Genomic DNA, 25720 nt, shown 5'->3' on the forward strand with positions numbered 1-25720 from the left:
TTGGGGAGTCAGTTCTGACCTTCTGCACCACTGAGATACGGTCTCTTTTGTTGTCTACTTGGAGGTGTGCACTCCAAACTATTGAGCTCAGGAGCTTGGGGCCAATTCTTCTGCCTCTTCTGTCCATCTCACCATATGTATGTTGGGACTCCAAATTCATGCCACTACTTCTGGCCTTTAAAAACAAAACAAGCCGGGCAGTGGTGGTAAATGCCTTTAATCCCAGCACTTGGGAGGCAGAGGCAAGCAGATTTCTGAGTTTGAGGCCAGCTTGATGTACAGAGTGAGTTCCAGGACAGCCAGGGCTACACAGAGAAACCCTGTCTCAAAAAACCAAAACCAAAACCAAACCAAACCAAACCAAACCAAACCAAACCAAACCAACCAACCAAAAAGAACAGGGTCTCATCTTGCTATATAGCCTTGGCTGTCCTGGAACTTGCTATGTAAATCTAACAGACATCAAACTCATAGCAATCTACCTGCCTCTGCCTCTAGAGTGCTCATACTAAAGTCCTTTGCCACCACACCAGCCACTTCTGTTTTTTTATGTAGACTTTAGAGGTCAGTTCTGCCTGTCAGGTTTGAGGAGTGAAGGAATACTTTTACTGATTGAACTATCTCCCTAACAGTAAAGCAAAGCTTCTTGGATTGTGACCCCCATATGGGTTCTTGTAATTGAATGCAGGAATCTCAAACTAATTGTCAATAATAAAAGGGTTCTGAACACTGGATAACCAAAAATTAATTCTAAAACAAATGCTTAATGAGTCTGAGGTGTGTCTAGTTGGCAGGCACTCGAGGAGTCGCACTGTGTGAATGTGTTGTGAATAGACAACACACACACTTCTCACTGTGTATGCACCCACACTAAGCAACACCAAAGAATGATTCCTGGAACACCTCTACCTGGACTTGGGGCCATTGTAGGTTGTGGATTGCTGTTTTGTTTTTTTGTTTCGTTTTGTTTTGTTTTCTCATGTATTCTAAGCTGGGCTCAAATTTACCATGTAGCTGAGAAAGGCCTTGGACGTCTCATCTCCTTCCCTCCACCTCCTGAGTTCTGCTGGGATTCCAAATGTGGACCACCACATTTGCTTTCAGTGGTACTAAGCATCAAATCCAGGACTTTGCACATGCTAGGCAATCACTCTGCCAACTGAGCTACATCCCCAGATCAGGAAATAAAAGACTTTCATTATTTTTTTTTGACATCATTTTTCAATGTGTAACAACTTAGTATATCTTTGTATTGTATTTCATTAAGTGACTAAGCACTTCCTTCTTTGTTGAATGTATGTGTGCTTTCATCTTTAATAACTTGTAAAATAACCATATATAAGAATTGATTGATTTTTTACAGATTTCATTTATTTTTAATTATTTGTCTGTATGTGTACATGTGTGCACGCATGTGCACGCACATATGAATGCAAGTGCTGACAAGGCAGGAGGTAACAGATATCTCTGGGTAGCTGGAGTTACAGGTTTGTGTGAGCCTCCTGATATGAGTGCTTGGAACAAAACAGAGGCAAGAACAGTGAATGCTCTTAACGGCTGAGACATCACCTCTTGTCCTTAAAATTCAATTGTTTCTTTATAGCTTATTATCAGCAAATGATCAATTTTGTATGTCCATTTAACATATACCTGGGGTCCCGTAGAGACTTCTCTGGTGAAAAGGAATCACGGATAGAAAGTTCAAGAACAGCAGGTGAGCAGTTACCTCTAACATATGGAATGATGGGGGATGTTCTTATGCCCAGGGTTGTCCTAAGTGGATGCAGTTTAAAGGAAAAGGTTATAACGAGTTGAGTGGCAATGGAGCTCAGGAGTCAGTAAATGGGAGAAGGGAGTGTAGTTACAGAATGAATAGACACCAAGTAAAGGGGCCTTTTCTGGTCCTGTCTCAGTACTCTGACCTTTATGAAAGAAGTTAGTTGAAGGTGGACCTTTTCATTAACTCTAAGTGAATCTTAAAGAAAATCTCTACAGACTGGAATGAAAGAGGTAACTTTAAATAAAATTTTTAAAAAATCAAGAGGAACTGGTGAGATGGCTCATCAGGTAAAGGCTCATGGGCTGCTTTCCACTGCATAGCCCAAGGCAGGAGAGAACAGATTCTAAAAACTGTAAAATAATCATACCCAAGAATTGATTTTTTTTTGAAATTTCATTTATTTTTAATTATGTGTGTGTGTGTGTGTGTGTGTGTGTGTGTGTGTGAGAGAGAGAGAGAGAGAGAGAGAGAGAGAGAGAGAGAGAGAGAAAGAGGAGAAAACCTTACACATATTCCATGGTGAATTCACCCACCGACACATGCTTTCATGTGTATTGATGTACACACACACACCATACATTTTTAAAAGATCAACAATTCACAGAGTCAAAAGGAGAATAAACATATTTCTCTTCTTTCTGTTTTTGTTTTGTTTTGTTTTTGAGAGAGGAGCAGAATCTCACTTTGTAACGTAGACTGACTTTGAACCCAGGCTCTTCCTGCCTCAGTCTCCCCAGTGCTGGGCTTGCAGGCGTATACCATCATACTACATTTAGATCCCGTGTTTTGAGACAGTAGAGGAGGAGGAGGAGGTCCTGTTGCTGCTTCCCTGGCCGTTTGATGTCCCTTTACTCAAGTAAACAAATGCTGGGTGCCTACCGAAGGCCAGACACTGGCTTCAGTACTAGAAATGCAACCTAGTATGAAAGATGTGGAGAAGAAACGCCAGAGTACAGGGAGTTAGAGGCTAGGTGTTTGGGCAGCTGTGATTCTCTGAAGAAGCAGAGCAGGTGGGAACCAGGAAGTAGGACTCTAATTACCCCTCACCTGGTCACTGGAGGAATGGGAGCAAGGGAGATGGGGAGGGAGAACACCAGAGGGGGAGGAACATAATTGAGCTCTGGAGGCTTAGCATGAATAGAGGAGAGATACAGGAAATGACGTGGCCAAGGCTACTCATAGAGAGAAAGCTGTCTGGACTTTGGCATTGGATGGAAGTATGCAGAGACTTTTTCCTTATGAATAAGCATAAGCAACAACGCAATTCAAAAGTTCTTCTAAGCTGGGCAGTGGTGGCACATGCCTTTAATTCCAGCACTTGGGAGGCAGAGGCCAGCCTGGTCTACAGAGTGAGTTCCAGGACAGCCAGGGCTATACAGAGAAACCCTGTCTTGAAATAAATAAATAAATAAATAAATAATAAAAATAAATAAAACCCCAAAACAAAACACCCCACAGAAGTTCTTCTAGTTACTATTTTGTGTATGCTAAGGTCCGAAGTCAATTTACAGGAGTCCTCGCCTTCAACCTGGGAATTCCAGGGATCAGACTCAGCTCCCAGGTGCCTTTCTCCCCTAGCCATCTCACTAGCTTCCACACAGCGCTGTTATCATGATCGCTCCTGAGATGGTCTTCAAACACTTGGACTTTGTACAGTGAGCGTGGAAGAGGAGGCTGTATGGAAGTGGCCAGTTCACTTTCAAACATGGAGTAGCGTCAGGCACAGATCTGGGAAGTCTCCAGTCAAGGTGTGATGTGGTCAGTCTTTAATTTGACTTCCTGGTGTGCCCATGGCTTTTTCCTGAGAAGGGTAAAGAAGGTGGGGAAGAGAGAAAGAAAGAGGAAGGTATAAGGGGGAGAGAGAGAGACAGAGGACACAGGCAGAGAGAGACAGAGACAGACACAGAGAGAGAGAGCGCCATTTCTTTCCCTTTTCTTTTTGAGACAGACACTTTCTACACAGTCCTAGCCATCCTCTTCCTCACTATGTAGACCAGGCTGTCCTTGAAGTGACAGAGAGCCATCAGCCTCTGTTTCTTTAGAGTTAGAACTAAAGGTGTTCGCCACCACACCCTGCCCTGCCTTGTTTATCTTTTTTGAGTATGTTTTTTTTTCCCGTTCGCTCCCCCATTGTTCTTTTTAATTTTTTAAAGTTATTTTATGCGTGTTTTGCCTGAATGCATCTCTGTGTACCACTTGTGTGCTTGGTGCCTGCAGACCCCAGAAGAGGGCATTGGACCTGCTTGAACTGGGTTTAGACATGGTTGTGAGACAACACGTGTGTGCTAGGAATAGAACTCAGGTCCTCTGGACAGCAAATGCTCTAACCACTGGTCAATCTCTCCAGCTGAACTTCTGCATCAGTTCTTAAAGGACCCAAATCCTGAGAATCAAAGCCCCACCCCTTATTACATCTTAAACCTTGATTACTTCCTTGGAGGCCCTAAACTCCCTATAGAGCCTAATTAGAATAGGAAGTCAGGGCTTCAGCATCTGAATTGCAGGGTGTGGCAAACCCTTCTACCACAGAGGGACTGCAGATGTTAAGGATGCTAAGGATGAAAGGGCCTGGTCTTTACGCTGTTTAAGCCTAGAAGATTTAAGCACATGGTATGCCCCACCCCCACCTCAGGTGGTAGTGTTGTTTCATTTCTGAGACAGATGGTTTGCCTGAGAAAAAGGAGGATTGATTGACTGTTGATTGATTGGTTGATTATGAGGAGAAAACTGATAAAATTAGTTTAAGATGTGCTAAGGTTAGATGCATGTAGGAGGTATCATGGAAATTTCCAGGGGCAAGATGCTCTTCAAGTGGGGGGGGGGGGGGGTGTGGACAGATAGGGACCTGGGCTAGAGAAGCAGGAAGGGGAACCAGAGTACTGAGTAGGGTGCACGGGCAGATGTGGAATAACAAGGGAACAGGACCAAGGAATGGCAAGGGGAGAAAGCAGTCCTGGAGATCTGAGGGAAACCTCCCATTACCCACAGGCCTCTAATCCCAGCACTGGGAATTGGGAGTTCCAGGTCATTCACTACAGAGCAAATGGACCAGCCTGATGTCCTGTCTCAAAAACGAAAATTAAGACAACAAATAAATAAAAACAACAAAACAAATAGAAACACCTCTCTAACTCTTGCTAAAGGTCATACTGCTTCCTTCAAACCCTGGGGATAAAAATCTAGGAAACTGTTTGGTTTAGTCATTTGTATTTTTCCAAGGCTCATCTTCTCAATTTTAATAGTTTTGTCTGAACACATCCCCACTTTTATTGCAGTTCAAAGTGATATTTTGGCTGATAAATGAAAGACTCCTCCGGAAGGTGCCGGAACAAGCTGAGGGCTGTGCTCCGCTGTGGATTTAACCTCTGTAACTCCAGCTGCAGAATGCAGTGGTTTATAACCGGGGAAGGAGACAGAGGTAGGTGCTTCTTCGGCCTACTATAAGTAGGATGATGGCTCTCCTGTGGGTCCCCGAGGAGGTGGGAACATCCCGAGAAGGATCCTGGTGGCTTTTTATGGGCTCTCTATGATCTAGGTCAGGAAGGGCTGCTATGGAGTTCCTGTCGGCTGTGGACAGAGACTCATCTCCAGCTCCTTTTTATGACAGCCAAGACTGCCAGCAAATAAAAGCAAACTAAATAAGTAATGAGAGAGACAGGGTGGGGGAGGGGTGGAAGAAAGAAATCGCTAATGAGAGGAAAAGTGAGCGCTGAGCCTGAGCAGGCTGCTGAGCAGGTGGGAACCCGACAGAGGCTAAATTTGTCTGTTCCAAATTCATGAGGAATGAGCAGGTGGCAGGAGAGGATTTGGTGACACTGCTTGTGCTCCCAACTACCCCTTGGGCAGAAGCAGGAGCGTGATTGGTGGCCTGAGCAACACAATATTGGGTTGTTGTTGTTGTTGTTATTATTATTATTATTATTGAGACACTGTTTTTCTGAGTAGCCTTGGGTATCCTGGAACTTGCTCTGTACACCAAGCTGGCCTTCAATTCAGAGAAATCCGCCTGCCTTTGCCCCCTGAGTGCTGGGATTAAAGGTGTACACCATCACCCCCTGAAGGGTGGCTGTTTAGAAAATTAAAAATAAATAAAGTAAGAAAACAGGTGTGTGGGGGGAAAGGCTACCTTATTTATCTCTTGTGGTTTTTGCTGTTCTGTTTTTTGATATAGCCCAGGCTAGACTGTGACTTGTTGGATAGCCAAAGCCAACCCTGAAAATCCTCTCCTTCTTCTGTCTTCTGAGTGATGGCAATACAGGTGTGTAATACTTCTTGTGTATTTATTTAGCAATACTGGGGTCTCTACTGCATGCTACACAAGGGCTCTCTACCCTTGAGCTCAATTCCCCACTGCACCCCTCCTCCCAAGGTATGTATTTAACCCTGTCTACCTAGAACTTATTTGGATCAGGCTAATCTCCAACTCATAGAGAGCCTCTTACGTTTGCCTGCATTCTGGTTAAAGGTGTAAGCCACCACTCAGCCCCCTTCTCATGCTTTTTAATTATGTCTACTTATAAAGCTACAGTAAGACCACCTCCCTGAGAAACTTCTCTGACAGAGATGACCACTACGGTTTTCCTGGGGTTGGTTGGTTTTTTTAGCCTGGAGGAAAATATCCTTTATAAAATATCTCTCTATAAAACAACAGATTCATCAGTTCTGGCCTTGTTTAAGCTGTATCATCTCAAGTACTTTCATAGAAACGAAAAAAGGCATGGGGAAAAACTGGAAAACACAAATATTGCAAAACTGAAAGCAAACAGGTGAGGCTGTTTCCTCCTCTGGAGTTGCCTTTGGGTTAAAGATTGTATCTGGTAGATAGGAGGGCTGAATGTTATGAAACTGCAAGCCTGGAATTAAGAGCTCTATAATTACACCATCTGACACAGACCAGGATCTGGGTTCTTTCTCCTCTCCAGCAACACATGACCAGGTGAGTACCTGAGAGCAGGGTTTATCATCAAAAGTGTAATAGACTTTTTACTGGCAAAGGTCCAGCTCATCCAGAGAACTCAGAAGCTCTACGGGAAGCCATGGATCAGAGAGAAGCCTGCTTCTGTATGAAATGGTGTGGGTTCCTGTGGCGCAGACCTAGGGACTGTGAGATGGTGGGAAGCAGGAGGCGAAATCAGGGTGTGTAGAGGTGTGCTGGGCCGGGGAGTTGGGGGTGGTAAGCACAGGCTAGGAAGGAAACACTTCAGTCTGTGTTTAAAGAGATGGGGCTGCTCTGAGACTTTCTAATGGAATGGCAATGACTCTTCTTGGTTCAAATGCTAAGGAGGCCAGAAGTCTTAAGGCACCAGAAATGGCTACCCGAGTTCAGGGAGATTGGGAGAGGTTGTCTTAGATAGGTGGAATTTGCTGGATCTCTTTTTTTTTTTTCTTAATATAGAAATGTGTTGCTGTCACTCGTAAGACAATCTGATGACAAAGTAGTTATAACAATCTGTCCCTAACTGTGAGGTAAGACACATCCTCCATCTGTGTATCTTCAGAAAATGGGGTTGGAACTGCTCACTTTGCTTTCTAGTTTACTGCCCAAGTTAGTAGTATATTTTAGGATCACAAGAGGTAAATCAAAATACAAACTTATACAGAAGAGGAGTCTACCTTACACAAAAATCCTTATGATCTAATCTCACAATGTACTCCAAACAACAAATTATATGGTGGAAGCCTGTGAACCAATCTATTTTAGGGTGTGTATAGGAGTCATCTAGCTGAATAATCAAAGGAGGCTAGCAAGACTCCTTGGCCTCTGTAAGTTCAAGGCCTGCTCTGTATCACAATAAAAAAAGTAACAAAACCAAACAGAAACAAAGAACTGTATTGAGAACTGGAGCCATGAGGATCCTTGGCCACATATTGAGTCAAGCAAGGTTAACCTAAGTGTGATGGTTTGTATATGCTTGGCCCAGGGAATGGCACTATTAGTGGGTGTGGCCACGTTGGAGTAGTTGTGTGTCATTGTGAGTGTGGGCTTTAATACCCTTGTCCTAGCTGCCTGGAAGTCAGTCTTCTCTTTGCCATGCCAACAAGATGTAGAACTCTCAGCTCCTCCTACACCAGGCCTGCCTACATGTTCCCGCCTTGATGATAATGGACCGAACTTCGGAACCTGTAGGCCAGCCCCAATTAAATGTTGTCCTTATAAGAGTTTCTGATGTTATTTCTTCTTCCTCCTCCTCCTTTTTTTTGGGGGGGGCACCTTTAAATATAGAGCTGTATAGCCAGTGATGACTGTGAACTGCAGATCATCCTGTTTCCATCTCCCAAATGCTGGGACAGATGTCTGACAGCACACCTAGTTCATGTGATGCTGGAGACTGAACCGAGGGCTTTCAACACAGGTAGGCAAGCATTCTCCCAATTGTACTTCATTTCTAGACCCTGCTCAGTGCCTCACAGAGTGTTTGACCACTGAGCTATGTCCAGCTCCTTTAACAAGTTTGGGTAACGTTTGTCTTCCATTCCCATCATCTGTAATGGCAGTCCTTCCTATAACTCCAGGCTTTATGACTGAGAGTCGAAGTAAAACCTCACTATTTCCTACTTTGCTTACTTTAACTTCTTTTTCATCTACTGGAAATAATTGACAGTCTGTAGCCGTCAGCTGTTTTTATTTCTTATTAGCCTGACATGCTAAGCACTTTCCATTTTGATGACATTACTGCTGGCAATCCTACCACACAGCTCATTATAAATCACAACAGAAGATCAGAAAGGTGGAGGAGCTTGACCTCAGGTGTAGGGAGGGAGGGGCAGAGCCAGGGTTCTGGGGCGACAAGAGAGTAATTTCTTCTAAAAATTTTCTAGGCCCATTTGCTATTTTGATACTCAAGTATGAGTCTGTGCGAGTTTATGTGCACTATGTGAGCAAAGAGGGCACCAGATCCTCTGGAAATGCACTAGGATGGTTGTGAGCTGCCTGATGTCAGTGCTGGGTTTGCACCTGAGTCTACTGCGAGAGCAGAGTGAGCACTGAAACCACTAGGTCTTTTTTTGTTTTAGTTTTTTGTTTGTTTGTTTGTTTTTTGTTTGGTCAGTTTTGGTTTTTTTGGAGCATTGTCACTGTGAGTTTGAGGAGACCAGCCTAGACCACAGAGGAAGACCTTATCTTAAAAGAAAAACAAACAAACAAACAAACAAACAAACAAAAACCAAAAACCATACCTCCTAATATTCAGGATCCCTTCTGTTGCAGCTTCCCCCCTTCCCCCACCCCAGCATAGCTGTAGCCATTTTGTTCTGTCCAGCAGCTATTTCATGTTGTTGCTGTACTATGCCTGTCAGTCATTGGTGACTCAGAGCAGGGTCATGCTGACCACATACTCTGTTATGTTCTGAGTCTTACGAGGTTTGTTAATTTTAAGAAATTCTACAACCATAAGCTTCACATAGGACCCATCAAAGTAAACGCCAGTATGACCTTTTATATCTAATATGACTTGAGTCAGGGCCAGCCACCAGGCAGCACTTCCAGCACCTGTGGATGAACTCATTGTGGTTTTTGCCTTTATAAGCTGGCCCTGAGACCGGCTCACGGCATCGAGCTCTTCTTGTGCCTGAGCTGTTGCCCTGGATGATCAGACTTTAAGTGTAGGTTCAATAAACCATTCCTGTCTGACTGAGATTGGTGTTCTTGTGGTTTGTGGGGAGGGTCCTGGACCCCTTTCCTGATAAAATTCCTCTGAGAATAAGGTATAGTAGAAATATTCATTTAAGGATCATGTATGACAAGCCTGGAGCCAGACTCTACTTACCTCTCCTCTTAAGATACAGAACAAGACACCAGTGTTCAGTGTCAGCACTTCCACTGGACACAGTGTAGGATGTCTCAGCCAGAGGGACTGTGAATAAATAAATGAACGGGGAAGCTTTAGAGAGAGGAGGAACAGGCAGAGTTGTTTCTTTGCAGATGTTCTGATCTTATACATAAAATCCCAAAGGACTTATAGCAACAACAAAAGGCTCCGAGAACTAATACCTAACTTTAATGCAGGGGTAAAATACAGAATCAATATAGAAATACCAGATGTTGGTATTTTGTTCTTATTTTAAAAACCTCTACTTTCCGAAAAGGTTGAGATTTGATCTGGGGTGGTAAGGAAGAGACGGAGTGCTAATGGATTTGCAAGGAGGAAAGCATTCCTTTAAAGTCTCTTCAAACCTTCTTCCTACAATGGTGGCTTTAGGATGGTGGCCTAATGCTGCAACCCTTTAATACAGTTCCTCACGTTGTGGTGACCCTGGTCATCAAACTGTTTTCACTGCCTCTTCACAACTATGCGTTTGGTTTGGTGCTGTCATAATGTCAGTACCTGATATGCAGGACATCTAATATGGGACTGACTCCCAAAGGGGTCACAAGGTACAGGTTGAGAACTGCTGCTTTAGGAGGACCTGGGTATAAGTAGGAATTGGGGGTGGAGGGTGGGGAGACAGAGAGAGAGGTGAGATAATTACCTTCAGCTAGAATAGCATGCTTGCCTGACAAGGCACGGCTACCACCAGCTGAGCGTGTTCTGTGAGCACAGGCATTCAGAACAGATGGGGAAGGAAGACAGAGAGGAAAGACAGGGCCTCATGCTATGAGCTTGCCTTTTGCCCTAGACTAAAGAAATAATCATAACGGAGACAGGAACCATACAGAGGTAGATAGAAGCTAACAATCTGTAGGTTTTCATAACAAAAGAGGACTTGGAGTTTTCAGATATCATATGGGGAAGGGAAAAGATAGGTTGTTTAATTAAAAAATATGTATATATAGTACATATATAATTATATATAAAAATTTCAGCCAGGCATTGGTTGCTCACACCTTTATACCAGGACTCTGGAAGCAGAGGCATCTCTGAGTTCAAGGCTAGCCTGCTGTACAGGGAAGTTCTATGATAGCCAGGGCTACATGGAGAAACTCTGCCTTGAATCTCCCCTCCAAATATTTTAAAAATATTTCTGCAATAAGACAACCATTGGGAATTAAGAAGATGAGAACAGTTCTGTAATAAGGAATGCTGTTAAGCTGTGGTTCTGACCACAGGGAAGTTGGTCAGCAACAATGAAGCATTTGAAGTTGAATGTTGCTGTTATGGGCAGCTTCTAGATTAAGCACTTTAATTTAGTATCTAATTTAATGTCCATAATAACCCCATGAAGTAGGTAATGACTTCTTAGTTTATTAGGTAAATAAAACCAGTGACTTTCCTGAAGAAATCCAGAAAACAAACAAACAAACAAACAAATAAGAAAGACAAAGTAAAATATAAAGTTAGGCATAGGTGTCCATGTTTATAATCTCCTCCAGGTGGACTGCAGAAGGTCAGGGGTTCAAGGCCAGTCTTTCGGACATATGAAATAGGAGACCAGTGTGGTTTACATAAGACTCTAACTCAGTGGTTCTCAATCTGTGGGTCACAACCCCTTTTGGGGACGAATGATTCTTTTACAAGGGTGGCATATCAGATATTTACATTATGATTCATAACAATAGTAAAATTACAGTTATGAAGTAGCAAGGACAATAATTTTATGGTTGGGGTCACCATATAATGAGAAATTGTATTAAAGGGTCAAGGCAGAAGGTTGAAAACCACTGCCCCAACTAAACAAAAACAAAGACCTGCTAAGATAAAGATGAACTGAGCTCACAGTGCTGTTTAAAAGGGCCTCCAAGTCTGTAAGTCGATACTAAACACTGAGAAGACCTGATTCTTGCTTTCTTTGGGCTGTTGTAAAAATGAAGTATATCATACCTTGTAAGGTCCTGCCTCCATTTTAGTAATTGGTCTTCTCTCTCTCTCCTCTCGCCCCTCTCCTTCTCTCTTCTTTCTTTCTTGAATGGCGCTATCAAATCATAAAGTAAACAATTGAGGGGCTGAAGAGATGACTCAGCAGTTAAGAGCACTGGCTGCTCTTCCAGAGGACCTGGGTTTGATTTCCAGCAACCACATGGTGGCTCACAGTGGGTCCTGTCCACTTCTGGTCTCTCTGGGTACCAGGCATGCTCATGGTATACAGACATACATACAGGCAAAACATCCATAGGAATAAAATGAAATAGTGATAATGGTCTAGAAGAAAACCAAGTTTAGGGCTTGTTCAGTGTGTAAAGATGATTGGTTGGAAGCCTGGCAGCCTGGCTTAGATCCCTGGGTCCCACATGGTAGAAACAGAGAATCAGCTCCTGCACATTCCCCTCTGACCTTCCTATGCATGCTATGGTGCACATATGCTCGCCCAACACACTCACATAAAAGTGAAAGAATTCAACCAGCCCAACATATACCATTGAATCTGATGTCAGGCTAGAAAATAGTTAAAAGAATTTATTTGAACTTTGTGTATGTTTTAAAAGATGAACTGGGCAGAAACAGAAGAGACTGCCTCAAAACATGGTGGAAGGTAAACTCCATCTCCTCACTGTCCTCTCCTCTCCACATGAGCACCGTGGCATGAATGCTTGAGTATGTGTGCACACGTGCATGTGTACACCCACACACCAAACACAATCAAATCCCATAGATTCACTTCACTCAAAGGAGGTGTGTAACGTTTCTGTTCTGTGCTGAGTGAGAACTTCAGGAAAACAGAAGTGGAAGGATCTAGTCTAGGGTAGACAAAATGCCAGAGCTAGGGACAGCATTAGTATCTTAAAATTATGTGATCATTTCTAACTAGCTCATTATGGTGGCATGATGAAAATGAGACCTGTGTGTTATCCCATACGCTATGGTGTTCCTGAACCTTGAGAAGTTTGCTGAGAGGTTATAGGTCTCAGTCCTAACTGCCTCTTAGCTCTTTCACCATAGTCTGAATCTCCATCAAAACCAACTTCTTCCTCCTCCTGCTTTTTTCCTCTCCTTCTTCCTCATCCCCCCATCTTCCACATCTTAGTCCTCCTTTTCTTCCTCTTCCTTCTCCTTTTCTTCCTTCTCTGCCTCATCTTCCTCTTCCTTCTGTTCCCCCTCCTCCTTTGTCATTGGGGATTAAACTCAGGACCTTGTACATGCTAGGCATTTGCTGTATCTCTCTGTCTCTGCCCTTTTTGTTACTTTGAATTCAATTTATTTTACTTTTCTTTTTTGATGAACAAGGTAATTTTGAAAAAGATTTATTTACTTATTTTATGTACATTGGTGTTTTGCATATACTTATACACATATATGCATACACATACATACATATTCATGTATGTCTGTGTGAGGGTGTTGGATTCCTTGGAACTTAAGTTATAGACAATTGTGAGATATCATGTGGGTGCTGGGAATCGAACCCAGGTCCTCTGGAAGAGCAGCCAATGCTCTTAACTGCTGATCCATCTCCCCAGCCCCTTGAATTCACTTTTCAAAAGAGAGCTTTCTAGTTAGTATTTCTGATTGCCTTGCTGGCTGCTGTCATTAGAGAAAGGAACTCGATATGACCATTATGAACCTGTGTATATAACTCTCACAGGTAATATATGATTCTATTTATTCCTACTTCTGTCTCAGTGAGCACAGTATAACTGATCTTAAACTACTGCATAGCTAATTAAGTACAGTCCCTAAACATTTGTTATTACTGAAATGAATTCTCTTGTAGGGAAAATGTAATCTGCTACCTTCCGTCTCCAAACAGAATGTGTTCTTTCCTCTAGAAGGACTACATGCAAAAGGTTTCTTATGTTGAATTCCCTAGGAAGCTATGAGGGTAGGACTTAGGTACTGTAGTCTGTTTGGGATGTGACTCTAGAAGGACCAGGAGAGAAGAGCGCAAGCAGGTAAGCAGGACAGAGGAGAAGGAGAGAGAGAAGGAAGGAAAAGAGATGGAAGAGAAAGCTATAGGGTTGGCTCCCTAAGAGATGACTTGTGGGTAACTAAGGCTTAACATTGGGGACAGCAAGGAGACTAGAATAGTTTAACATAGTTTCACACCCACCCACCCCCAGTGAGGGAGCTGGAGTGTGTCTAACATCTTCTGTGTACAGCTACTCTGAAAGGCTGCCTGGCACCAACTGCTTGCCCCTCTGTACCAACCAGAGTGGTCTTTAAAGCTCAAAGAAGGCAATGACCACAGAAGTCAAAAGAGAAAGTCATGTAGCCAAGTGTCATTGTCAGTTGTCTTGAATCAAGCTTGGCATGGTAGTAGACTCCTTTAATTCCAGCATTTGGGAGGCAGAGGCAGGTGTATCTCTGTGATTAAAGTCAGCCTGCATAGTGAGTTTCATAGGCAATCGAGGGATATGTAACAAGACCCTGTCTCAACTACGACAACGACAACAACAACAACAACAACAACGTTTCATGGCAGCAATAGCCATACTAACTGATAGCAACGGCTTCCTTTTAAAACATAGCAGTGAACAACTTGACACAGACTAGCTAAGGAGATAGAGGACTTCTGAGATTCTTCATGAGTTGTCTGGGTAAGAGATATTTTCAAGGAATCTTTTGATCCTAAAAAAAAAATATATTTATTTAATTTAAACACAGGAGCTCACTATGTAGTCCAAGCTAGCCTTGAATTCACAGTCATTTTATATCCTCAGCATCTAAAAGATTGGTATTATGGGGCTGTGCCACCAGGAAGGATTGGCAGTGTCATACATTGTAAGGATAACTGGAGAACTGGATACTATTTAGGAGTGAGAAACGACATAGAGTGACTCGATCTACAAATTAGAGTATTTTCCAGAAGCAGCTGTATGAAATCATTGCCACTGGCTTTTCATGACTTTTAACGTAGATATGTGAGAAGGGAAGGGAAATGCTTATCTGCAGGAGGGTATGCTTCTTTTAAGAAAATTCTGGAGATCATCATAACTAAACAAAGAGGAGAATGTGCCAGACAGGAGTGGGTGGGGGCGTTTCCTCTTTGGTTGTGATGCTTTTAAGATTCCTATCCTAAAAAGAGGCTTTTGAACATCCAGGTGGCAAGGGACAACTCCAGGATGTTGCGCAGGTGTCACCACCAGGTGAGGGTCCCAGCGGACCCCTAGTCCGTGGCCACGTGCTGCTGGGATCCAAGGCGTGATCGCTGACGCAGAATTTTGAAGGGACCCGCGCATGCATGCGCCCCACTGCTAGTGCGCCCTGGGCCTCCCTCTAGGAAGCCCTTGAGCCACTGCCCTCGCCCTTTCCTGTGGATTCTTTATTATTTTGTTACATTTTTCAGTGGCTGCTTCTACCTGTTCTTCCCCCCCCCTCCCCCGCCATTCCAGACCCAGCAGGGTCCCCAATTTAAGAAACTGCTTTTAAAGGACTAACGGACGAGTGCGCTCTGCTTGCCTTTGCGTAGAGGGCAGCCCAGCACTTGGGCGGGATCCAGCACCTAGCAAGGTTAGAGGAACGACTGTGGGGAGGGCATCTGATTCTGAGATGCAATTGTCCGGGTTTCTCCTGGCCAGCGATCTTGAGCTCTAACTCTGGGGGAAGTTGGTTACAAAGTTTCAGAAAGCTAGCAGAGTGCGCTCTGGCAGCGGAACACAGGGCCCAGTGCAGACCCCAGGAGGTCAGGACGGAAACCCTCTCACAGAGTCTTTGTTCTGCCCTAGGGAAGAGACTTGGCAAGCACTGGAAAGGTGCTTGTTGTGATCCACACCCATGACATTCCAGACTCAGCAAGGTTCCCTTCCTACCCCTCTTCACATCCTTCATCCTAGCCAGAAATATAGCTCCCAAAGCCCCCTTTCACCCCATCTCTTTACCCTCAAATTTAACAACTCACTGAGACTTCCATGTCTAGATTTGGGGAAAGAAAGAGTATATAAGGTGTGCGGACACCAGCAGGAGGTTGGATATTTGCTTTGGAATGTTTGGGTGTCTTTTTTTTTTTTTTTAACCCCCTTTGCCCTGAAGACTGACTTATTATAAAAGGCTGCTTCTCCCTCTACCTTCTCCCACCTTCCTGCTTTTTTTTCTCCCATTGTGGTGAGATCTAGAAAGGAAATTGGCATTGCTTTGAGCTCTTTAGTGAGTCAGCCATGTTGAGATGAGAGCTGAGTGCTGGGGAGTTGTAAAGATGGGGGCCCCAGTTCTGGAACTGATGGACAGTTTGCAGAGGGCTCAAGGAAAGGTTGAGAGACTCCCAGACACCTGGCTTGAACAGGATCAGAAGGTGCTGGAGGGGATTCAGGGCTGTAACACACCAGTTTCGGGCGGGGCAGGGGCAGGGGAGAATGGGGAGTTAGGTGAAGGAGGAAGACCCTGTAGCTGTGAAAGGAAGGGAACCAGGGAGGAACGGTAGGTATGGGGGTGGGAAGGAGCCATGTTAGCCTGAGAGTGTTGTTAATATAGTTGTAATATAGTTAGAGATGAGAGGAAGCTCTCTGAGACCTGGGGACCCCCGCCCCATGAGTGGCATAGTGCCAGCAGCAACAGGTAACCTACAAGGGTAAGGTTTGGGCTCCTTTGGGACACTTAGTGGCCTCTGCCATGCAGATTTGAAGATTTTTCCCTAGGGTCATGTGTGGGCACTGATGAGGGAGAAGAGACTTTTCCATCACTTAGAACTTACTTGAATTCTTCCAGGCTGTTGGGTGGAGGAGGGTGAATAGGATGGAGGGTCATGGATGGAAAGGCTTCTGTGAGCCCCACCTATGATTGTACCTCTTATCTTAAAGGGTTGACGGGGTCCTTCATATTATGTCTCTTGGGATGCTGAGAAATGGCAGAAACTCTTTGCCAAAGTGGACCGCTCCTCTCCCTGATTGGCAGAGAAAGTGCAAACAAAGAGGTGCATCTCCCGGAAACAATGAGTTTAGAGATTTCCCCCGGGCGTGAGAGCGCGGACTAAAGGCTGGGTGTTCAAAGGGTGTGTGGGAAGGGACCAAGACCCGCATCTTCTGGGCAAAGTTTTCTGGGAGATGAAAGGAGAGAGGGTCGGGACTGAGTTGCTGGTGCTTGGGGACAGAGCAGCCAGAGCAGCGCACCAAGGCTTAGAGTCGGGCGGGAGATGCGGGGAGAGGGAGGGGGCGGGGAGGGAGGGGAGGGAGAGAGGAGGAAGGGGTGAGAGGGAGAAACCTGCCGCGGCTCTCCGCCTCTTTGTCTGCTCTGGGACTTGGAACAAAAGGGGGAACTCTGATGAACTCCTTCTCCCGCTCCCTGGACGCCCGGGTATCTCTTTCTTGCAACTTTGTCAACGCGACTTTCTCCGCTGTCAGGCTGCGCAAAAGTATCCCAGCGCCTCGCAGGCTGCAACAATGGAAACAATGTCCCTTCAAAGTGCCACGAAGTGGAGGAAGAAGGTGAGTGACTTGTCCTGTTTATCCTGCCTTCCCTCAGGTCCCCCTGCTCCCAGCCCTTTCGAGGGCAAAGTCATAGATCCAGCAGCCAAGTTTGACTGTTTCTTTCTTTTTTCTTGTCTTAAAAAAATTGTATCTCTTTTCCCGGTTCTCCTTTTCTTTTGTTCTTTAAAACTCTCACACAGATTGTTTTGTTTATTGTAGACGCGTTCATCTCATGGTGCTTCTTTAGGGGTGGTGAGGGACTGGGAAGAAGGGCATCCAAACTGGACACTGCCTTGCTTTTCCCCAGTTGTGTGTAGATTGGAGGAAAACATTCTGATAAGGATGGAAATTAGATCAGGCTCACCCACACATAAGCCCTGACTTTGATCACAAAAAAGGAAGAGATGCAGAGGTGGGGGTCATTTCCTCACGCGTTTTCAAACTTCACTGTCTATGGAGCGCTCTGGAGACACGAAGCTTGCAACAATAGAATGCAGACAGGGTTTGGGTGGTAAGGAGGTTCCAGTAAATTAATAGAGTTCGGGAAGTTTTCTTGGGGGCTGGGGTCCAGTTGAGGAAGCCACAGGTTCCAGACTGTCAAGAGTTGCGCAGATGAAGCTGATGGGGCCTGGACCACTAGTTAAGAGTCCGCTCCCCTCACCTCCCTGATTTGCTTCAGTTTAATGACCCACCCAGAATGACCTATTACTGTCCTCCTTGGGATCCATCCTCTCTTTGGTATTGGCGACCCCCAGCCTATCTCAGCCAGTCAGAATAGGAAGGCAACCACGAGCCTTCCGAGCTCCCCTGACCTAGTCCTCCGCCCCGCCTTTTGTGTTTTAACCTTTTGTTTCTATCGGCCACACCCGCCCAAAAGAGCGGCGGCTTTTTCGTCTCTGCTCTGCTGGGGAAGCAGCGCGCGTTTCCCTCCAGTTAGCGGTGAAGGGCGGCTTCCTAACTTTGTTTCCCAAGTCCTCTAAGTTCGGAAAGCTTCTGCGTTGGTTCTTGCTCAGTAAGTCAACATCTTCACTTTATATGAAATTTCTTTTGCTGCTTTTCTACTTCGTTCCAAAAGTTGTTTATCTCTACCAGCCACTTGCGTACATAAAAAAGATAACTTAGAGACCTAAGTTAGGGTTTGTCCAAAGGACAGGGGTTGGCTTTATCTGTCGGATGCCTTTAAATATGACTTTGTCTTGATTCCGCAACACAAAACCAGGCCCATGGTCTTCAGGTATGTTTTGTGGGCTCCGTCCAAATACCAAGGTAATTTATCACCTTCTCCACCCTCTTCCGTGTTTCCAAATGCTGGAGCTGTTCTTCAAGCTCCCGGAGACACATTTCAACAAGACAAGTGAAACGTGGAACCCATTCTAGTGCTGGGGACTCCAGGAAGCATCCAGACAATGCAGTAACTTCTGAGAGTTAGCATTCTGCAAGGTGCCAGGGCTGTGGAGCTTTGAATCTTCACATCAAAGACCAAAATGAATTAAGAGGACAGTTATTCTTTTTGGAAGGGAGTGTATAGACTGTCCCAGCAACTAACCTTAATAAATTCTAATTGTTTAGGTGTCATTACCAGCGGCTCCAAGTGTCGTGTCAAGCACTTAGCAGGAGTACTTCCTACTGAAATGCCTTCAAATTATTCTTATTGGATTTATACATAACTACCAGCCACTAGCATGGAGATGCCAGCACTGCAGCAAGTTAGCAGCGGATGAAATACCATCAACTTCTTCATTTAGAGTTTCTTCAGTTAAATTGTTGGGATTTTTGACAAGGCTTTCCTTATGTGGATTATTGGAGTGTGATACCCGGGAATTCTCTACTTACAGAAGGTACGTTTCTTAGACATCCACAAGCACTTCCTTTTGGGCCTGATACTTAATGCCACCGGAGAACTGTCTCCTTGTTTTGAGTTGTTGCCTGACCAAGTGATTTGAGACTTTATGTTTCCTTCTTGGGGACTGTGTTTTGTAGATAGTTTCTCAAGTGGAATGATGATTTGGGAGTGTCTGATGAAAGTTTATTGATTTTTTTTACCACGTGTCTATCAATATCTGCACATATAACGAATGTTGATTTATGTAGATTTATATATATTTTATGTCAGTAATGGGTCCAGTATGTTCAACAGTCCATACCTTATTTTATTTGTGGTTGATTTTCTCCTTAGATACCACAGTGGATATTTTATTTTAACAGAAAAGGTTTGCATTATGTTGTTGTTCTTATTATTATTTTGCATTTTGATAGTTCATTTTGTAAACAATCCAGGAGTGACCCCCAAATAAATACGTTTCTAATGGTAGGATGTCCATACAAAATGCAATGGGTTCTCTTAGAATGGAAACTTTGTCCGTGCCATAACCAAAGGGCATGAGGATTTGTTTAACCTTCATGGCAGATTCCGAAGATTTTATATTCCCTTTTGAATACCTTAGAGTTAATTTCTGTTCATTTCTGGGGATGCAACTAAAAAGTCTCATCATCTCAATGGAAACATAAAGAGTTGGTTTCTTACAGTGTTTCCTGCCCTTGTTGAAGCAGTTTGCTCTGGAAACTCAGTTTGGTCCAAAAAATAAATAATTAAATAATTGGAAAAAACTTTTACCTCATTATGAGTAAAATAGAGCAATTTTGGGATTTGTGTAAAACTAGACTCTGGAACCCCTCCATGCTTCCTTTTTATCACCTGTATAACAAAGGTTTAAATGAAATCCTTCATCTTGAAGATGCTCAGCTTTGTCCACTGTTTCTGTAACTTTGATCCGTTTGTTATGAAGCTTATTTTCTAGTTGTTAAACAAGAGAGGGCTGGCCTTGGAGTCTCATTCTCGTTGCTATGCTTCCCTGCTGCAGAAGATACTTTCAGCGAAGTGTGCTAGACAGAGGTGCCAGTGTTTCCTGTGTCTCACTGAAAGTCGATCTGCTAGAGTATTTTTCTCACACAGAGATGACAGTGTGACTCTTAAGAGTATTATCCTTCTGAAGTTACTATATCGGAATTTGGCTTAATAGCTACCCAGTGTTGGGCTCAAAAGTTTAGACTCAGGCTTTGATATGAGTCCCAGCCCAGGCAATTAGTCTCTGTGACTTCTTGCCCCAGTTGCTTGATTTCCTTGAATCTTACTTAGTTTTGTCATTTGTAAAGTAGGTACCCTAACATCTGTCTCATAGGCTTGTAAAAAGCATATGTGTAGGGCTGGGGATGCCCCTCAGTTGTACAGCTCTTTCCTAGCATACATGAGACCCTGGGTTCAATTGCTAGCACTATAAATCACAAAAAGTGAATAGTTTTGTTGGACATGGCTTAGATTCTGTAAATCAGTTAAGAGAGTTTGAGGCATCCAAACATCACTGATTGACGAAATTAATGGTAATATTAAGTTTATTAATGCTTAGCCCCTGTTACATTGTATCAGACGTATATGCTTTGTGGGTGCACATGTTTGAACATGCCTTCCTCTAAGAAGGTACTCTGTCCAGGTCTGTTGGCCACTCAATGGCAGGTTAATTTGCTTCAGCAAATATCAGCTAAGCATATCTGTGAGCTAGCCTGCTGCCTGCTGCTGAGGGGCCTGGCTTCACCCTTGGATGTGTGGCTCTTCATTCCCAGGTAGAATGTCCGTCAGCTGAGATGAGTTTCAGAATTTGTTTACTCAGATCCTCTCTTTTGATCTTACACTTATTTGTTTATTTATTTTCTGTTGGAGCAGGCGTGTGTGTGTGTGCCAGTCGGAAAACTTCTTGCAGGAGCCCTTTTTTTTTTTTTTTTTTCCTTTCACCTTGTAGTTGTCTGGGGATAGAACTCAAGCCATTAGGTTTAGTGATAAGTGAGAGCCTTTATCGGGTGAGCCACCCCACCTGCTTGGTTGTCTACTTTGAAAGCTGTTAATGATGAGTGGTCTTGGCTATAGCTTTAAAATTTGGGGTGATGGAGGATGTAACTCAGTTCATACAGTGCTTGCCTAGAGCTATGTGAATCTTGTTTATTGAGTCAGGTCTGTAATCCCAACACTCACCTGGAGGACTGGAAGTTCAAGGGCATCTTTCCCTATCAGTTTGAGTTTGAGGCCAGCCCAAGCTACATAAAGAAACAATTACTTATTCATTAGCCAGCTAAAATGTAAAAGCAGTGGCTTCACATGTTATCAACCTGGAAAATCTGGAACTGTCACATACCTTCTGATTGTAATTTTTTTCTGAACTGTATTTAAATAGAAATTAGGGTTTGTAGAAAGTGTGCTCAGTGGAAAGGCAGTTCTTTCCAAAATGAAGATGTGCTTCAACTTCATTTGCTACATCTGTGCTTCAGTAGGCTGTGGTGCCTTCTGCATGTAGCTTTTTACCCGAAGGTAGATTACATTCCCTTTTTAATTTTCCTTTAGAAAGTTTGGATAGAAATACCAAAGTATGGCTTCTTCTCATTTACTATCAGCTAGTTGCCTAGTAATGACAATATTAAAGTATAATACAGAATATGAAATATGAATATTAAAGTAGGAAAATATCTTCAAAAAAGTTTTATTCAAAACTATTGTTAACATTTGTTTAGTCCCCTGAACACCAGCTGCCAATAGCTGGAAATGATGTTATAAAATTTGTCTGTGTGTTGGTCATTGAAATTATTACCAGGTTTACTTACCACCTTTAAAGTAGCAGGAATTTTCCACTTTTGATGTCTAGCATGGCTAGGTCTGCATCTGCTTGGCTTATGAGAATTCCCCAGGGTGGTCCCAATAAACTCCTCTAGGAAGCAAGTCTGACTGTTCACCTATGTTGTCTACAAATGGTGACTTCCAAGACCTTATAAGTAAATGGAAAAGCATTTGCTCAACTTTGGTTATAAAGTCTGGGAGGTCAGTAGCCTGAGCACTGAGCTGGGCCACGAGTCTCTGTGAGAACTGAGCTGGGTCATGAGTCTCTGTGAGCACTGAGCTGGGCAAGGAGTCTCAGCTCTGCTTTCTTATTTGCTCCAAGTATCTCTAGGAACCTGCTTGTATTCCCAAAATTACTTTGATTTCTTCTTTATTAAATAATTATTTTTTAAAATTACATTTATTTGTTTATCGTGTATGTAATGTGTGCATGTGCCAAGACAGCTTGTGAAGTTGGTTCTTTCCTTCCTAAGTGTAGTTTCCAGGGACCAAATTAGATTGTCAGACTTGGTAGCTGGTGCCTTTACTCTCTGGATTATCTTCCTGGCCCTGATTTCTTTTTTATGGTTTCAGATCTGCTGACTTTTTAAGTGGAATTTTATATTTTAAGACTTTTAAAAATCTGTCTCTGTCTCTCTCTCTCTCTCTCTCTCTCTCTCTCTCTCTCTCTCTCTCTCTCTCTCTGTGTGTGTGTGTGTGTGTGTGTGTGTGTTAATGGATGCCTGAGGGGATGTTGGGTCACTGGATCCCTTGGAGAAGGGGTTACACGTGGTTTAATTCGCCTCCCATGTGGGTGCTGGGAACTGGACTTGACATCCCTGTAAGAATAGAAAGCTTTCCTTACCAGTGAGCCATCTCTCCAGCACCAGATTTGCTGACTTCTAAAATGCTACTATCTATTTCTAAGAACTTGTGTGTCATTTCTGCTTATTGTTTGGACTGGAATTAATCCTAGGGCCTGGCATTGGCTGGGCTGAGCCACCTGTTCAATATCATCAAAGATACAGATGTTCAGAGGTATATTGTGAATCTAGGAGGCCTATGTTGTTCTTCTAACCTTTCCTCATACCTTCTGTTACCTATCATGAGTGCATTCTGTGTGCAATGGGACAAACTTTCAGGGCCTAGATGAAGAACATCAGTAACATTCTGTCCTGCTAAAGCTTCTACTAGTGTCGGTGAAATATAAACTCACAGGTCGAAGTTAGTATTGAAAAGCATGGAGCAGGAAGGAAGATGGGAGCGAGAAGGGAGAGGTTGCTGGTTTCTATAGGCTGGTCAGGCACGACCTTTTCAGGGAGGTAACCTTGAGGCTGGATAGGAAGGGAGGAGAGGAAAGAGTTTCTGCTATCAGGGTGGAGAGCATCCAGGCCGAGGCAGGGGCAAGAGCCTGAGTTATCACAGCAAACCCCTAGGAGTGATGAGCCAGTAGTGAGATGTGGGAGGAATCGGGAATGTGGGCAGATAGCAAGTGTCCTCGAAGGACAGAGGAGTGCAGTTTATACCAAGGGACGGTATGGCATTGAAGAGTTTCAGATAGTGGATGACCTGACATAACTAATGTTGCCACAGAGTGACTCTGGTTGGAGAGTTGAGGCGAGAGCAAAGATGGAACCAGGGAGACTCCTAAGAGCTACTGTACTTACCCCATTGCCAGGATGGTGCCTGGGACAGTAAGGCAGAGAGAGCCTAAAGGGGATGGGGAAGAACCAAATCCTTAGTATATGTTAGAGCAAAGATCGGAGGGGTTTCCTGGGAAGGTGGATGGGAAATAGAGGGAGAGAGGAGATGCAGCCTGAGGCCAAGAGGAGATGGAAAGCCTCTAACCAGGATGAAGATGAACTTGCAGGAAGGTGACCAGTATCTCAGGTGGAAAACATGAGGATCCAGGTGTGTGCCTGTTATGTGTGTGTGCACGCTCGTGTGTGCACCACTTACACCTATGCCTGCATAGAGGCCAGAAGAGGACATCTTGTACTCTGTTTATCATCCCTTAACTCTTTTAAGACAGGCTCTCTCACTAAACCTAGAGCTACACTGACAGCCATGCACACAGTCGTGTCTGGCTTCTTACATGTGTCCTGGGGATTCAGACTCAGGTTCTCACACTTTTGAACACTCTTACCCAGTAAGCCATCTTCCTAGGCCGAGATGTAGCTACCTTTAAATCAGCTAAGCACTTTAAGACACAAATCATTTCCAGGCAGTTACTTAGAGATATAGTTGGGAGAAATTGAGTGTTCTTTAAAGCAATGGGTGGATGAGTTCACTGAAGGAGGGTAGACCCTCCACCCCTTACAATTTCTGGGGCTGGTCCTGAGTTTGATTCCCCACATCTCACATAAGATAAATTGGGTGTGGTGGCAAGCCCTTGTAATCCGAGCAGAGGTAGAAACAGCCATACCCCTGGGACTCATTTATCTAGATAAATGAGTGGCCCTTTCTTTAAAAATAAAACAAAACAATAAAACAAACCCATGATGGTCAGTACTTGAGGATTGACACTCAGAGTTGACCTCTGGCTTCCACACATGCACACACGCACACGCTCATGCACACGCACATGCACACGACACATCACACACACACACACACGCACTATAATGTCATGAATCCTGAGTATTTTATAAATGATTAAAATACTTTCATACGCCTGGTGTGGGACAAGCTTTTGATCCCAGCACTCAGGATGCAGAGACAGGTAAATCTGTAAGTTCAAGGCCAGCTTGGTCTACATAGCAAATTTGATGCCAACCAAGTGTCCACCGTGAGACTATTTCAGAACAGATGACCAACCACCTTCCATGTCTTTTATCTCAATGGAGCCTCATGGTAGCCTCAGTGCGACAGCTCATCAATGCCTATGTCTTACCTTGTAGACGAAAAAAAAACGGAGCTTAGAAGTAAAATGGTTTGTTCAAAGTCATCCAAGTATAAGACAATGCTATTGTTTAACTTCAAATTAGTGTCATTGACAAAAGAGAACATAGCAAAAAACCTAGGCTCCAGCCTTATGGGACAGTAGGAGGACTGCAGTGTACATACAGCACATGAATCAGAGCAGGGGAGGAGGCGCCCACTGCAGTGGTTAGGTAAGATGTAGAACATGCATAGCCTGTTGACCTGTTTTCAGCGGAATAAAGACTACTTTAAGCTTGGGAGGACGAGACAACAAGATAACTGGATGGTGTGGAGAACTGGGGGCCCCCTGAGTCCTGGTGAGCATTGTGGGAAGTGTATAGGGGATACAGTGAGTGACATTGTGTGGCAGATTTTTCTAGGGGAGACACAGCTTGCAGGTCTGTTCACTTCAGAAAGGGAGCCCACCACAGACCAAGGTAACAACTGCACCAAAGTCTAGTTCAGTGAACCAATGGGCTGTCTCTCTCTCTCTTTTTTTCTTCAGTGGGGTTACTAACAGGAATAGGGATGAGGGGCTACAAAAGCAGCTGAATGACCAGAAACCCACCCCAACATAGTGGGACCCAACAAAGCTCCATCCCTGGAGTTGACCACCTAGTTGCCTCTAGGAGGCAGCTCAGGGTACAAACTTGTCTTTCTTGATGCAGTCCCGCAGTTCACTCTCCATTTTCAGCATCTGTGTTGCTCCCTGGAGCAAATGTTTCAAGTTGGAGGGAGTGTTGCAACTTGGAGAATGTGAGGTTCAGTGAAGAGGGCTAAGTTCAAACACAAATGAACTTTTTGAGATTTTTATTTTGATGTGTGTGTGTGTGTGTGTGTGTGTCTATATGTGTGTACATGTGTGCTTGTACATGTGGAGACCAGAGAACAAATTTTGGGTGCCATCCTCCATGTCTTGTTTAGTTTTGAGACAGTCTCTCACTGGCCTAAGATTCCCTTGATAGGCATGGCTATTTGGCCAGCACCTCTATGAACTTACCTGTTTCTCTCCAGTGCTGGGATCACAGTGGGCCTTTTAAAAGTTTTTGTTTATTAGGGATGGGAGTTCTGAGTGTGAAACTCAGGTCCTTATGCTTACAAGGCAAGGACTTTAGCAACTGAGCCATCTCCCCAGACCTGTTTGTTTGTTTGTTTCAGACAGGATCTA

General features: G+C 44.0%; 1 long non-coding RNA gene across 8 annotated transcripts in view; it reads left to right on the forward strand.

The window, feature by feature from the left end:
* Window positions 1–16785: 16785 nt before the first annotated feature.
* The window catches only part of LOC143443328 (uncharacterized), a 406912-nt gene continuing 397977 nt past the window's right edge, over window positions 16786–25720 (forward strand). For 7 of the 8 annotated variants that reach the window (XR_013112207.1, XR_013112203.1, XR_013112206.1 and 4 more), the window contains exons 1-2: window positions 16786–17009; window positions 18561–18829. This is a non-coding gene — a long non-coding RNA (uncharacterized LOC143443328). Of the gene's footprint in view, window positions 17010–17875; window positions 18004–18560; window positions 18830–25720 lie in introns of those variants that run through there. The other variant, XR_013112204.1, reaches the window with a different exon arrangement.

The sequence above is a fragment of the Arvicanthis niloticus genome, chromosome 8 (genome assembly GCF_011762505.2).
Source record: "Arvicanthis niloticus isolate mArvNil1 chromosome 8, mArvNil1.pat.X, whole genome shotgun sequence".
Classification (NCBI taxonomy): Eukaryota; Metazoa; Chordata; class Mammalia; order Rodentia; family Muridae; genus Arvicanthis; species Arvicanthis niloticus.